This window comes from Gadus morhua, chromosome 11 (assembly GCF_902167405.1).
Source record: "Gadus morhua chromosome 11, gadMor3.0, whole genome shotgun sequence".
Classification (NCBI taxonomy): Eukaryota; Metazoa; Chordata; class Actinopteri; order Gadiformes; family Gadidae; genus Gadus; species Gadus morhua.
Window position 1 is genome coordinate 9,879,215 of NC_044058.1, and position 16,279 is coordinate 9,895,493.

At 41.6% G+C, this 16,279-nt stretch overlaps 2 long non-coding RNA genes across 2 annotated transcripts; both read right to left on the reverse strand.

The window, feature by feature from the left end:
- Nucleotides 1-1,234: 1,234 nt before the first annotated feature.
- Nucleotides 1,235-1,995, reverse strand: LOC115553313 (uncharacterized). Its single transcript, XR_003978433.1, has 2 exons — nucleotides 1,849-1,995; nucleotides 1,235-1,696 (listed from the first exon to the last, which is right to left on the reverse strand). It is a non-coding gene; the product is annotated as an uncharacterized LOC115553313 (long non-coding RNA).
- A 3,075-nt stretch (nucleotides 1,996-5,070) lies between these two features.
- On the reverse strand, nucleotides 5,071-6,802 carry LOC115553314 (uncharacterized). The gene is made up of 2 exons (XR_003978434.1): nucleotides 6,732-6,802; nucleotides 5,071-5,547 (listed from the first exon to the last, which is right to left on the reverse strand). It is a non-coding gene; the product is annotated as an uncharacterized LOC115553314 (long non-coding RNA).
- Nucleotides 6,803-16,279: the final 9,477 nt, after the last annotated feature.

Sequence of the window (16,279 nt, forward strand, 5' to 3'; positions counted from 1 at the left end):
ACCTGGTTGCAGTGAATGGTCAGGCCTACTTTATTTTTTTTGAGTGAAGGGTTACTTTATTCTTTTTTTGGGAGTATGACGCACAACTCGGCACGCAATGCGAGAAAGATCGATATAGAGCTAAGTTGCAACATGATAAGCGAATTTCAGAAAAGAAAAGAAGCTAAAAAGCTAAACTGCCAGGCGCTCTGGAAAGGAAAACGTATTCATTTATGTATTAATTTATTTTTATGTTAAGTTGAACTTCTCTATTGTTACTTTAGTCATAATAAGTAGCCTATTCCTAGGCTTTGACCCCTCAGTCATAGCAGCAAAAACATAGTGGTTTGTGTGTGTGTGTGTGTGTGTGTGTGTGTGTGTGTGTGTGTGTGTGTGTGTGTGTGTGTGTGTGTGTGTGTGTGTGTGTGTGTGTGTGTGTGTGTGTGTGTGTGACTGTGTTCTAGTATACTTCAGCCTACACAGAAAATGTTCGAAAATGAAATAATAAAATGATAAATATGAAAAGGGTGGATGTCAATAATTTAATGATAACCATGTTGTATGATAACGTTTTACTCCCAAAAAAAGAGTATTGATTTGTTCAGATTTTGTTTTTATCACTTGCACTTACAGCCACCGCCAGGCGGGGGCTGTAACTGCAAGTGATAAAAAAAGAATCTGAATGATTTCAGTTACAGCCCCCCCCCCCTTGGCGGGGGCTGTAACTGCAAGTGATAAAAAAAGAATCTGAACAAATCAATACTCTTTTTTTTCTTTTTCTTTTTATCTAAAGAGATAAATTTAGGTAGGCCTATAGATGACGGAGCTGGGCGGCAAGCGGAGCTGGGTGTTGTAATGTAACCAACATTTATCATTTGATGAGACAGCACACTAATATACCCCCTTCCATTATTTTTAATCTGTCAGAAGCCTCATCTGACCCAAATCAAATGGATGTCCATAACAAAATAAAGAATGTTCAGAGCTCTGCATTGGGAAATTAAAGGTAACCAGTCCAGGTGTTTATTGTTACAGCAAAGGTACCCAGCTCTGTTCTTGCTTTGTTCAGGACAGCTCTGAAATTCAGCCACAATATGCTGAACTCTCCCTCTGGCCTGGAATTTAACATTTTAAAGCATTGCTGCATCCCTTCAATATAAAAAAATATATCCAAGACAATGAAATGCTGTAATGTTTTTATTGAATTTTGTGTAGACGGCTACATTGCGTATAGGCATAATCAACCAGAAACTAATTTGGCTTCAGAATTTTATTCAAGGTCAATTGATATTCTTAAAATGATGGTCACCAGCCCCATTCCACAAATGCCCCAACAAATCAGTTTGACGAGACGAGAGCATATCGATTAGGCTACAGTTGATTTTAGATGAGAAGTGCAACTGCAGTTGCTCCTCCTGCAGCTGCAGCAGCTGCGCCCGCACCCGCACCTACAACCAAGCAAGACATAACATTTATGAAGGGACACAACAAAACAACTTTTTTGCTTTGTTCATTATATTCTTTTTGTTTCAAGGTAAGAAGGAAACAAATATCCTTTGAAAAGTTGTTTTGCGTGAACTCCCTTTCATAGACCCCATATGATAATCAGTTTGCGTTTGTTTCGGGTCGCCACACATTATAGGCTTACCTGCTGCGGCCATTGCGGCGACCGCGGCCACTCCAGCGGCCCCCAGAGCGATAGGACCAGTGAAAACACCTTCATAACAGATCAGCAGACAAACACAATTAGCAACATGATCATTATATGGCAAAGGATTGGAACACGTAGGATATGAAAACTATTTTAGTTTGATTTACAAGCAACTTATTTTACAGGTTTTATTTGAACGACTTATGAGGATGGCTTACCAACTGTTCCGATGAGGCAAAATATTACTAAACAAAAGAAGAAGACAAAAGCAATCTTTAGATTTGTAGGCTATTACTTTTAAGTATAGGGCTAGCACCAAACATATTCAATTCGAAACCCTGGATAATTGTTCTTTACCAAAAATGTTAAAGGCCCACTATGCAACTTCGGGCATTTCTTGGCTGTTTTCTTGGTTTTGGCACGCACATTTCTCTACACAGCGCCCCCTACAGCTTCGTAGTAGATATTTCACAACACTGTCGTAACAACTCGTTGACGACCCTTCCCCATGCACTTCTACGCGAGCCATGTGCATTTGTTTTCAAAGAAGCCGGCGAATGCGTGGAGCCATGTCCGAAGTAGATGTTCATAAAGTGTAGGCAAGGTTATACATTTTTAAAAAGGTGTATTTGTATTGCAATAAACATAAATCCATCCTTTTTTATAGTTGACGGGGAGAATGTATATCCTAGATTATAATTGTTATATCTTAGGTTGAACAGAACAATCAGTGTAAGAGGTTTGGCCAACATAATAATCTAAATAAACAAGAACCTGGATTCGGGGATTCAGTCTGTATCTGGGGGACGAGACGGACGAACAGCAAAACACCCATGGAAACAAAGGTGTTTATATGGTTGCAACCAAGCAAGCTAGAAACATACAGGGCTCACAACAAAACGGTCGAGAAAACAATTTTTACAGGGCTCACAACAAAATGGTTGAGCAAACACATTTGTACAGAGACTATCAACATCAAGAATACCACGAAGACAAAGGCCACCCAAGGGTACTTTCAATTTCAAAAGCAACACGGCCGAGTCGGCGTCTGATTTGCAGTCTTCTTTTTCTTTCAGTTCACGCTATTCCTGAAAAGCTTGCTCAACGTTTACTCGTGTCTGGCCTCTCTGTCGGTCAGTCTCCCTTTTCTCTTCTTCTGTTCCTCCGACATTGGGTTTCTCTGTCTCTTTTTAGTCGGCGGATCTATGATGAATATAACAATCCCTTAGTTACTTGTGTTTATATCGAGCCGGTTCCGCGTTTGGGGGTCTGTGCCGTAAAGCACCAACGCCCGGAGTTCAGAACTTTCAACGCTCCAACGCGTGACGCTTAGCCACGATAGCCAATAGGCGTGGAGCTTGACCCGACATCACCGACAGAGAGTAGTGACCCTTGCACAGAAGCATACGGCCGACATCTTTCTTTATTCTGGGGGTGGAAATAGTAACATAGTTACGCCATTAAATGCGTTTATGGAAACATTTTTACGAGAAATGTGCATTTTACTTTCATAATGTTCGCTCGGTGAATGTGAAGGATGTTTGGTTTGATAGTTATGACGGAGAGGGAACGCTCCGTTCACTTGCATGGACAGAGTCTCTGGTTGCTAAGCAACCTCAACGTCTTGGCGGACTATTTCTCTGCTGATCAACACTACGAATGCTGGAAACACACCAGACACACCATGTGAAGTTATTTAACCCGATTATCGTTATTTATGAGTCCTTAGCCCAAGTGAAGGACTTCAAGTACCTCGGGGTCTTGTTCTCGAGTGAGGGTACTATAGAGCGTGAGATTGGCCGGAGAATCGGAGCAGCGGGGGCGGTATTGCGTTCGCTTTACCGCACCGTTGTTACGAAAAGAGAGCTGAGCCGCAAGGCAAAGCTCTCGATCTACCGGTCGATCTTCGTTCCTATCCTCACCTATGTCATGAGGGTTGGGTGATGGCCGAAAGGACGAGATCGCGGGTACAAGCGGCCGAGATGAGTTTTCTCAGAAGGGTGGCTGGCGTCTCGGGATAGGGTGAGAAGCTCAGTCATCCGTGAGGAACTCGGATTAGAGCCGCTGCTCCTTTACTTAGAAAGGATTCAGCTGAGGTGGTTCGGGCATCTGGCAAGGATGCCCACTGGGCGCCTCCATTGGGAGGTGTTTCAGGCACGTCCAGTGGGGAAGAGTCCTCGGGGAAGACCCTGGACTAGGTGGAGACCTCGGGGAAGACCCTGGACTAGGTGGATAGATTATATCTCAACACTGGCCTGGGAATGCCTCGGGATCCCCCCGTCAGAACTGGTCAATGTGGCCCGGGAAAGGGAAGTCTGGAGCCCCCTGCTTGAGCTGCTCCTCCCGCGACCCGACCCCGGGTAAACGGATGACGATGAGATGAGATCGTTATTTATATCCGAGATTATTTAATCTAACCCGATCTAAACTCTTAACGCGGTTGGTGTGGCCGTACCATTAGTCGATTGATCCATGATGAATGCAACAATTGCCTCGCAACTGGCTGTTTATATCTAGCCGGTGCCATGTTTGGGTGTGTGTCTGTGCCGTAAAGCATTTTCGAAACTACAATCTGACTACATTTTCGAGGATACTTCCGTTGCGTCACATCCGGATTGTGTCGGTCCGAACAGAGCAAGTTGCATATGCGCTTTTTCACTGGAGAGGCGACATGGGTAAATGACACACCCACCAATCGACCCAGAAATGGATGCAGAACCATCAGCATAACTCTCAACCTGCATACTTAATGTAATTTTGGCTAAAAAAGTTGCATAGTGGGCCTTTAAGCCTTTTTGTCACACCATGAGTACCCCTTCACTCATGCAATGACTATGCTGCACACATTCGTTAATTTATCCACATACCCCCTGCAGTTTGCTTGCGCACCTCAGGTGGTATATGTACCATATACCCCTTGTTGGGAGGCACTGCCTTAAACGATCAATGTGCACTAGGAGACACAAACATTTTAACACTATGAGAAGCATTATGAAAAGTTCTCCCAAAATACTGTTAGGCTTATCAAAAGTATGATCTATTGACCGTAGGTCACATTACTTTTTAGACATGTCATTTCTTTCAACCTTGTTACTTAAATTTAAGTAAAGGAATTATATTAAAAAATATTAATTCATTCATTTTAGTTAATATAATTATAATAAATGTAATACTGTAGGCTAAACTATGAATAATATACCATTACTTGTGTGATACAATGCATTATTAAAGCAAGAAATGACTGGATGACTGTACCAATGACTGGATGCAAAGGCTGACCTAAAATTGCAATACACAAAAAGGCCACAAGATGTTTATCTCACTACAAGCTACAAGTAACAGCAAGGATTTCTCTTATTACCAATTTGTGTTGCTAATCAACTGTCAATACAAAATAAAATGTTAGGTGTGTGAAATTATGCCAGGACTTGGAAAGAATAGGATTTTCATCCATTTAATTTTGAATATAAAATAAAAAGTGATGACACACATAACAATTGAAGTTAAACACTTATATTTACAATGAGTCAATAATTACTTAACTGTACAAAATAAAATAAATCACTTAACTTAACAAATCACACCACGAGCAGCAAACATATCAGCTATTTTTAGGCATTTCGTAGCATCTGCCTGAAGGGCTGCTTTTTTCTGGTCCCTGGCTCTTTCAGCGCCACCCTTTCTTTTCTTCCCACTAGGGTCCATATTGCCCGTTTTCGATCCGCCTGCTAGCAGTGGCTAACCAACCAAGTCACCAACGGAGGCTGAGATGGAGGGGTAGGCGTAATTGGCCTGCCCCTCACCTCATTGGCCCAGGCTTCAATCAATCATGATAAAGGGCAGATCTGCCAGTTTAACTTGCATTAACTTGAATTGACGTTAATGTGGCCTGCATTGAAGTTAACGTGGCCTGCTACCTTAGACGCGAGTGTGGGTTTTTTCCCCAACTGCTTTTGACATGCGTACCCCTTAAGCCTTTTTGTCACACCATGAGTACCCCTTCACTCATGCAATGACTATGCTGCACACATTCGTTAATTTATCCACATACCCCCTGCAGTTTGCTTGCGCACCTCAGGTGGTATATGTACCATATACCCCTTGTTGGGAAGCACTGCCTTAAACGATCAATGTGCACTAGGAGACACAAACATTTTAACACTATGAGAAGCATTATGAAAAGTTCTCCCAAAATACTGTTAGGCTTATCAAAAGTATGATCTATTGACCGTAGGTCACATTACTTTTTAGACATGTCATTTCTTTCAACCTTGTTACTTAAATTTAAGTAAAGGAATTATATTAAAAAATATTAATTCATTCATTTTAGTTAATATAATTATAATAAATGTAATACTGTAGGCTAAACTATGAATAATATACCATTACTTGTGTGATACAATGCATTATTAAAGCAAGAAATGACTGGATGACTGTACCAATGACTGGATGCAAAGGCTGACCTAAAATTGCAATACACAAAAAGGCCACAAGATGTTTATCTCACTACAAGCTACAAGTAACAGCAAGGATTTCTCTTATTACCAATTTGTGTTGCTAATCAACTGTCAATACAAAATAAAATGTTAGGTGTGTGAAATTATGCCAGGACTTGGAAAGAATAGGATTTTCATCCATTTAATTTTGAATATAAAATAAAAAGTGATGACACACATAACAATTGAAGTTAAACACTTATATTTACAATGAGTCAATAATTACTTAACTGTACAAAATAAAATAAATCACTTAACTTAACAAATCACACCACGAGCAGCAAACATATCAGCTATTTTTAGGCATTTCGTAGCATCTGCCTGAAGGGCTGCTTTTTTCTGGTCCCTGGCTCTTTCAGCGCCACCCTTTCTTTTCTTCCCACTAGGGTCCATATTGCCCGTTTTCGATCTGCCTGCTAGCAGTGGCTAACCAACCAAGTCACCAACGGAGGCTGAGATGGAGGGGTAGGCGTAATTGGCCTGCCCCTCACCTCATTGGCCCAGGCTTCAATCAATCATGATAAAGGGCAGATCTGCCAGTTTAACTTGCATTAACTTGAATTGACGTTAATGTGGCCTGCATTGAAGTTAACGTGGCCTGCTACGTTAGACGCGAGTTTGGCATGAATAAAAAAATAAATAAAAGGCTTCAGGCCACCGGGCATATGCCCGCCATGCCCTATGCCCAGTCCAGCGGTGGGAGAGACTCACCGCAGGAAGACAGATAATCGAGGGAAAGGGCAGGGTATTTGGTAGGGGTGGGAATCTCTTGGCACCTCCCGATTATGAGGTCAACGAATCGATTCTGAAGCGATTATCGATGCATCTCGATGCAACCATTTTTTTGATGTACATTTCCATGCGTGATTTAAAAAAAATATATATAGACATCTTGGTTTGCTACTCAGAGTTTGCTAATCACTTCCTAGTTTTTGTGATGATCATTAAAGACATCAACAGATGAATTAACTAGGGATGCACCGAATATTCGGCCACCGAAAATGTTCGGCCGAAGGAGTAAAAAGGCCGAAAGAAATGCACCGAACATTTCTTTTTTTGATTAAAAAAAAAGAAAAAAAAAATCTTAAATTCTTGCTATAAGGTCTGCTGGAATGTTAGAAATCGTTCATTATTAAATAAATATTTTGTATCAAATTTGATTTTTTTTATTGAAAAGCAAGACAAAAAAGTTTATAAAGGACATTTAATTGTTTGATTTATGCAATGGTGAAAAATTAAAGCAAAATGAATGAAAAACAGCAAAAGCCACATTCGGTATTCGGTTTCGGCTTTCGGCCAACTGTTTCAGTATATTCGGTTTCGGTTATGGCCAAGAATTTTCATTTTGGTGCATCCCTAGAATTAACTTATCTAATATTTCATGAGAGAGAAAGCTTTTGTCACAAATATGACTTTCTATGAACAATGCAATAATCAATGCAGCTTGCATGATAACACAATATGGAAGCATGCAAAAAATAGGTTTCAGTTTTCTTTTCTTTCTTATCTTTCTTTTCTATGTCATGAAAGGAAAAAGCTGCTCTTGAATTAGAAGGAGTTCTCGAGTCTGGCTGTGAGTTTGCGCGCATGCTATGCGTAGACTGAATCGCAATCGTGTCAAGACAAATCAGATTGGCCAATACACACTGAAGATAAATTCAATCATTTTCAAATTACAAAAATTATCCCTCTCTGGCGAACAGAATGTTGCAGCAGGCAAAAAAAATGGCAAGGGACCTACGGCAAGGGATAATTCAGATTATTAATTTATCTGCATCGGGGCAGAATCGTTCTAGCAAGAATCGCGATGCATCAAACTATCGATTATTTTTCCCACCGCTAGTATTTGGGTATGTCCCTGTACAACTACGCGTTCACACAGCAGAACAGATGGGTACAGGACGGAAGGGAAATTGCAGCCTTAAGCTGACAAATGTAAATGTCACGTAAAAACGCCACCAAACGATTCACTTCGTAAATGTGGAAGTTGAACTTCAAGCCAATCATCCCTTCATCTCATACGCTCTTTTAAAAACTTGCATCTGATTGTATGGCTGGACGATTTGGGCTTCTTCTCAAAGCTCTCTCCAAGCTTCATCACATGCTCCTCTTTATCCAAAAGCGGATTTGTAGTTCCGTTCATTGCTTCTATTATATGGTCAAAACTTACATAGGTTTAAAATCACTGAAGTACAGAATTTGTTTATGCAAAGTGAACACAGCAGAGGCCAAGCCCAATGACGAACTGCGGCGAGCATCTGATTCCTGTTTGGTTCCTGCTACGAAATACTTCCGACAGTGTGCGAAAACATCGTTTTAAGATTATACTTATTACCTTTATTAAACATTGGATTAATAATCCATGATTACAAATTAACAACACATTACATTACACATCCGAAAGATTGAATCTTTTTTAGAGATAAATGAACCAGACGGATTGTGAGAAACCCGACGCGGAATAATATATGGGACGGACATGGTGGGCTCATGTTGTATACACTGCTTTTGGTGCTGAGTCTGACCACTGATTGATACAGTGTCAGGCGTTAAAAAAACGAACTATCCGACATGGAATGGGAAATATAGTGTTTTACAAGCGATCATGTATCCACTGAAGAACAGTCTATTTTCGATAAACCCCAGGTTGAGATCAACAGCAACTTAGACATGTCACTGAGCCAAGCAGAGTCGCATAAGCTCCCCATTGACAAGATTCTGGTCTCAGAATTCAAGCAGATGAAATTAGAAAAGGAAGCACAGAAAAACTGGGACTTATTCTGTAAAAGAAACACTACTCATTTCTTCAAGGACAGACATTGGACTACGCAGGAGTTTGAAGAACTGAAGTTGTGCAGAGAGGTATTAATGGATGAAGTAGCCTTTATTGATTTGGTGATTCACAAACAAGTCCAAGCGAGTTTTATATGTCGTTTTATTCTTTCTATTTTTTCAAGATTCAAGATTCAAGATTTTATTAAATGTCCCACGAGGGCAAATTTGTTCGCAGCCAGGAGAAGTGGTTTAACCCACAAGACAAGACAAAACAACAATGAACACAAAACACTGTGGAGACAAAGTGCTCGAAAGATAAAGTGCAAGGATATAGAAAATGTAAAATACAAATTAAAACATTAAAACATTAAAACATTAAAATAGATTTAAAAAAAAAAAAGTAAAATAAATTATCTGCTGCTGGCCGCATTGAATGCCCGGATGGCTGCAGGGACAAAAGAATGCCCATATCTATTCCTGCTGATCCTTGGTAAACACAAACGTTTGCCAGAAGGCAACAGCCTGAATTCAGAGCTCAGCGGGTGGGCACTGTCAAGACGGATATGAGAGGTTTTCTTGAACAGCTGTCTGTTATAAAAGCAATTGAGGCCCTCTAGCTGGATGCCAGTGATTTTGGAGGCAGTTTTAACAATAATGCCAAGAGAATTTTTGTCCTTGACAGTGAGGTTACCAAACCAGCAGATGAGAGAGAAGGAGATGACAGAGTGTATATATGCACAGTAAAACAGTTTCAACAGACTTTTTGAAACGTTGAATCTGACTAGTTTCCTAAGGCAGTAAAGACGTTGCTGGCCCCTCTTGCACAGCATGTCCGTGTTAACATCAAATTTTAGGTTATTGTCGATGATCGTGCCCAGGTATTTATAACTAGACACAAATTCCACTGGCTGGTCACAGATGATAGTGTTCTCAATGGGATGGGGGCCACGTCTGAAATCAATGCAGAGCTCCTTAGTTTTTGAGATGTTCAGCTCAAGGAATGCATCGTTGCAGCAGGTCAGGAAGTCCTCTACAACCTGGCCATGCACAGTCTCATCATCATTGAGAAGGCTGACTATGACCGAATCATCGGCGTATTTTAGGATGAAACGGTTGTCGTGGTTACTGCGACAGTCGTCGGTGTATAAAATAAACAAAAGAGCAGAGAGAACACAGCCCTGTGGCGAACCAGTGGAGGTGGACAGAAGGCTAGACACAGTTGTATACCTTAACACATTGGGATCTGTTAGTTAAAAAATCCAGTATCCAACCTACTAAACATGGGTCTAGGCTAAAGGTGTTAACTAGCTTGTCAATAAGAACATGGGGCTGGATCGTGTTAAAAGCCGAGGAGAAATCGACAAAAAGTAGCCTGGCGTGCTTCTTACTGCCCTCAAGGTGTTTAAAAAGCAGATTTAAAAGAGTAGCAGTAGCATCCTGGACGCCTCTTCCCTCCCTATAAGCAAATTGAAAAGGGTCAAGAAGGCTCTTTGTTTTTTCCACAAGCTCTGATTTGACAAGTTTCTCAAATTGCTTCATAACCAGGGAAGTAAGGGCTACGGGTCTGAAATCGCTAAGTGTTTTTGGATTAATGCGCTTGCCAATGGGTACTATGGTAGACTGTTTCCAGAGGGAGGGTACTATCTGCAGTCTGAGAGATCAGTTAAAAATCAAATTAAAAATGGGACCCAATTGATCCGCACAGGTATTTAATAAACGGCCGCCGATGTGATCGGGGCCTGGGCCTTTACGGGGGTTGCATTTTTTGAAGCAATTGATCACATCCTGTTCCATAAAAAAGGGTTTAGAGGGGGGGGCGGACAGATGTCTATTTTTGATCACCGAGTGTTCCTCGCTAAAATCGTGCGTTTCGTATCTGACATAAAAATTGTTGAGGCTCTGTGCAAGGTGCAAGTCACTGGTGTAATTGGCTAAAGAAACCTTTTTTCTTTTCTCTTTCAGCCCAGTTTTGCCAGCCCAGACCTCTCTTTTAATTTCTTTTTGCAGACGTCTCAGTTCTACTGAATTACCCTCTTTAAAGGCTTTGTTCTTCAAGTGAAGAAGAGGTCTAAGGGACTTTGTTATCCATGGTTTGGAATTAGGATAAACTTTGATTGTTTTCACTGGGATAATGATTTTCTCACAGTACACAGACCAGCTGGTAACAACATCAGTCAGTTCATTGATATCGGCAGAGGACTTGGAGAACATGTCCCAATCTGTGGCTTCAAAAAGGCCACGAAGAGTCTCACATGCATTTTTGTCATTCCAGTTCTTAATGCGGATGCTCTGCACTTTTCCCCTTTTAAGTGCAGTGCGATACACAGGAAAAAGATGAACACAGTTATGGTCGGAGGATCCTAGAGGCGGGAGGGGTACAGATTTGTATGCATCTTTAACATTACCATAGCACATGTCTAAGGTTTTATTAGACCTGGTCGGACAAGTGACATATTGATGGAAGTCTCTGAGAGTCTTCAGTTTGAGTCTCAAAGGCTGGTGCTGTTGGAGGCTGGTTGTGGCGTAGGAAACTGCATTTTTCCTCTGCTGAAAGAGGATCGCAACATCTTTATATATGTCTGTGACTTCTCACAGAGAGATGTGGACTTTTTCAAGGTATTACATGTTTTTTTGCTACATAACCATCTAGCTGTCTTGTATCATGGATCACTCCCTCTCTAATTCAAACACAGCTATTGCAACTAAAACGTCTTATTGGCGGATAAAGTTACCCATGGTAACTGTATTCAAGGAGACACATTGTGGTGTTTTCCCAACAAGTAAAAATAGTATACGAGTTCCAGACAACATGTTTTTGAAGCTTTGAGGAACAAAAATCCTGCCTACCACTATTCCCCTCTGTTTCAGTCCCTTCAGAATATGCTGTTTCTGGTGTCTGTAGCTTTAATGCAACTGAGCTGCTGTCCGTTGCATACAAATTAGCTGTCAGAGTGAACCACAGCATGGAGGAGAAGTGATGTTGTCGTTTGGTAACTATAGGAGGGATACTTTCAGAAATGCACATCCCACTCAAAAAATCATGTACAGACTTATTTCAAAGTTTGTATGCGTGTGGAAGCACCAGTGACCCAAAGCAACACCCCAAATCCAAGGAAAAGTGTTGTTTTCATGAATCCCCTTTAAAATGATTTAATAAGTCATTTTAGCTAATTAAGTAGTTATGCGATACACCTGTGCTCTGCTTATTGAAACTGAATTGAAATGGCATTCCGAGGGGATAGGCAGGCCAGTGAAAATAATACTTTTTTAAAGGCTATGTCAGAGGGTTTGGTTCTCCTTCGCTGTCACCCGAGAGGGTTCTTGTCTCGTACTCTAATGGTCTGAAGTATATTTGAGAAGAAAAATTCAAACGGGGAGGACCTGCAGCCCCGATGGACAAGACCTGCAGCATCCAAGGACACGGGTTGCTGAAGGCATACAACGGTCATGAGTAGATGCCAGTACATGCTGACCTGAGAAGGATCTCGGAAGAACTTTGAGGAACCCACAGTAACGATGAAGGGGAAGATGGTTGCAACAAAGGATAGCAGAATGATTTGGATGGAGAAGGAAGGCAATAGGGTTGCCGCGGTATACGGTATTAACAGTGTTACCGGCGTTGAGGCCAACACCGATTACTCGGTGTTGCACACCGGCAACACTGAGTTTTTTATTTTTTTTATTTTTTTCAGTAATAAAAAACAAATTCAGTAAAAATGAATAAGATAAGATAAGATATATTTATTTGTCATTGCACAGAAGTACAACGAAATTCAGTGCACTCACATACTGGTCTCATTTAAAAAAGTAACATAATAAATAGTAAATAAATAAAGAAAATACATTCAACATTTCGTTCACTCACTACATTCATGTCGTCATACACTATACCGTTAACTTAGTGCCATTGTATGCCTAAAAATAGTATGCCTTAAAATAGTAGTACAAATATGTAAAGTGCTGAGCATTGCATTACATGTGGACGTCACTGATTAATACTGTCGGAACTAGTGGACTTATTTTCAGGTCAGAGTTAAGTATGGTGACTGCTTTGGGATAGAAACTGTTCATGAATCTTGTGGTGCGTGTTTTGATGGACCTGTAACATTTCCCTGAGGGCAGCAGTTCAAACAGATAATTGGCATGGTGGTATGAGTCTTTCAGAATGTTGTGTGTCTTCTGCAAGCATCGGGAGTTGAAGATGGTGTCCATGGTAGGTAGCTGTTGGTTGATGATGTTATGGGCGGTTTTTATAATCCTCTGCAGTGACTTTCTGTCTGCAGCAGAACTGCTACCAAACCACGACAGGATTCCGTAGGTGAGCACACTCTCGATGGAGCAGCGATAGAAGGACCTTAGGTGCTGTTGTGAGAGATTGACTTTCCTGAGTGTGCGGAGAAAGTATAACCGCTGCTGTGCTTTCTTAACTATTGCTGTGGTGTTTATTTCCCATGATAAGTTCTCTGAGATGTGTACGCCCAAGAATTTGAAGCTGGACACTCTCTCCACCGTCTCCCCGTTGATGTGTAGTGGTGTGTGTGTGTCCTGCTTCTTCCTCTAATGTGATAAAAAGAAAAGAAAAGAAAAAAAAGAAGAGATTTTGGCATCTGAGAGAAACTAAGATGATTCATTTCTTTTTAACCGTTATTATCTTCCGGTTAAAGATCTTATCGGTTAACCATGGACATCCCTTATATACTGTATATTTATAAATGTATATCAGACATACATTGTATGTTTTTTTTGTGCTATCCCATTTTTGTTTTGTTTTTTTCTCACTTAAAGGCCCACTATGCAACTTCGGGCATTTCTTGGCTGTTTTCTTGGTTTTGGCACGCACATTTCTCTACACAGCGCCCCCTACAGCTTCGTAGTAGATATTTCACAACACTGTCGTAACAACTCGTTGACGTCCCTTCCCCATGCTCTTCTACGCGAGCCATGTGCATTTGTTTTCAAAGAAGCCGGCGAATGCGCGGAGCCATGTCCGAAATAGATGTTCATAAAGTGTAGGCAAGGTTATACATTTTTAAAATGGTGTATTTGCATTGCAATAAACATAAATCCATCATTTTTTATAGTTGACGGGGAGAATTTATACCCTAGGTTATAATTATTTTATCTTAGGTTGAACAGAACAATCAGTGTAAGAGGTTTGGCCAACATAATAATCGAAATAAACAAGAACCTGGATTCGGGGATTCAGTCTGTATCTGGGGGACGAGACATACGAACAGCAAAACACCCATGGAAACAAAGGTGTTTATATGGTTGCAACCAAGCAAGCTAGAAACAAACAGGGCTCACAACAAAACGGTCGACAAAACAATTTTCAAAGGGCTCAAAAAGATGGTTGAGCAAACACATGTGTACAGAGACTATCAGAATCAAGAATATTACGCAGACAAAGTTCACCCAAGGGTAGCCTACTTTCAATTTCAAAAGCAACACGGCCGAGTCGGCGTCTGATTTGCAGTCTTCTTTTTCTTTCAGTTCACGCTATTCCTGAAAAGCTTGCCCAACGTTTACTCGTGTCTGGCCTCTCTGTCGGTCTGTCTCCCTTTTCTCTTCTTCTGTTCCTCCGACATTGGGTTTCTCTGTCTCTTTTTAGTCGGCTGATCTATGATGAATATAACAATCCATTAGTTACTTGTGTTTATATCGAGCCGGTTCCGTGTTTGTGGGTCTGTGCCGTAAAGCAATTCGTTACTGTAGTGACCATAGTAGTGACCCTTGCACAGAAGCATACGGCCGACATCTTTCTTTTTTCTGGGTGGAAATAGTAACATAGTTACGCCATTAAATGCGTTTATGGAAACATAAACATTTTAGCGAGAAATGTGCATTTTACTTTCAGAATGTTCGCTCGGTGAATGTGAAGGATGTTTGGTTTGATAGTTATGACGAAGAGTGAACGCTCCGTTCACTTGCATGGACAGAGTCTCTGGCTGCTAAGCAACCTCAACGTCTTGGCGGACTATTTCTCTGCTGATCAACACTACGAATGCTGGAAACACACCAGACACACCATGTGAAGTTATTTAACCCGATTATCGTTATTTATGAGTCCTTAGCCCAAGTGAAGGAGTTCAAGTACCTCGGGGTCTTGTTCGCGAGTGAGGGTACTATGGAGCGTGAGATTGGCCGGAGAATCAGAGCAGCGGGGGCGGTATTGCGTTCGCTTTACCGCACCGTTGTTACGAAAAGAGAGCTGAGCCGCAAGGCAAAGCTCTCGATCTACCGGTCGATCTTCGTTCCTATCCTCACCTATGGTCATGAGGGTTGGGTGATGACCGAAAGGACGAGATCGCGGGTAAAAGCGGCCGAGATGAGTTTTCTCAGAAGGGTGGCTGGCGTCTCGGGATAGGGTGAGAAGCTCAGTAATCCGTGAGGAACTCGGATTAGAGCCGCTGCTCCTTTACTTAGAAAGGAGTCAGCTGAGGTGGTTCGGGCATCTGGCAAGGATGCCTACTGGGCGCCTCCCTTTGGAGGTGTTTCAGGCACGTCCATTGGGGAGGAGACCTCGGGGAAGACCCAGGACTAGGTGGAGAGATTATATCTCAACACTGGCCTGGGAACGCCTCGGGATCCCCCCGTCAGAGCTGGTCAATGTGGCCCGGGAAAGGGAAGTCTGGAGCCCCCTGCTTGAGCTGCTCCCCCCGCGACCCGACCCCGGATAAACGGATGACGATGAGATGAGATCGTTATTTATATCCGAGATTATTTAATCTAACCCGATCTAAACTCTATCATGCACCCAAACACGGCGGCGTTTGGGTTTCCTACCTCGGACAACAATTGCCTCGCAACTGGCTGTTTATATCTAGCCGGTGCCATGTTTGGGTGTGTGTCTGTGCCGTAAAGCATTTTCGAAACTACAATCTGACTACATTTTCGGGATACTTCAGCTGCGTCACATCCGGATTGTGTCGGTCCGAACAGATCAAGTTGCATATGCGCTTTTTCACTGGAGAGGCGACATGGGTAAATGACACACCCACCAATCAACCCAGAAATGGATGCAGAACCATCAGCATAACTCTCAACCTGCATACTTAATGTAATTTTGGCTAAAAAAGTTGCATAGTGGGCCTTTAATATTACTTTTAATAGTTCCGGGACGTTGGAGCAATAACCTGGTGTTTTTACATTTCTGCCTGCAATGTGAATTTGAAGTACTGTTCAGTTTTTGAATAAAGATGCGGCAATTTACAATGTTTCTTTTTTTATCCGATTTATCGATTAATCGAAAAAAGAATCGACAGATTAATTTATTATTAAAATAATCGTTAGTTGCAGCCCTAGTTAACATAACTATTGTTTTGCTTAATGTCCGCTTCTGTCATTTGAGGCTAGAGAATGTGATCCCATGTCAGCC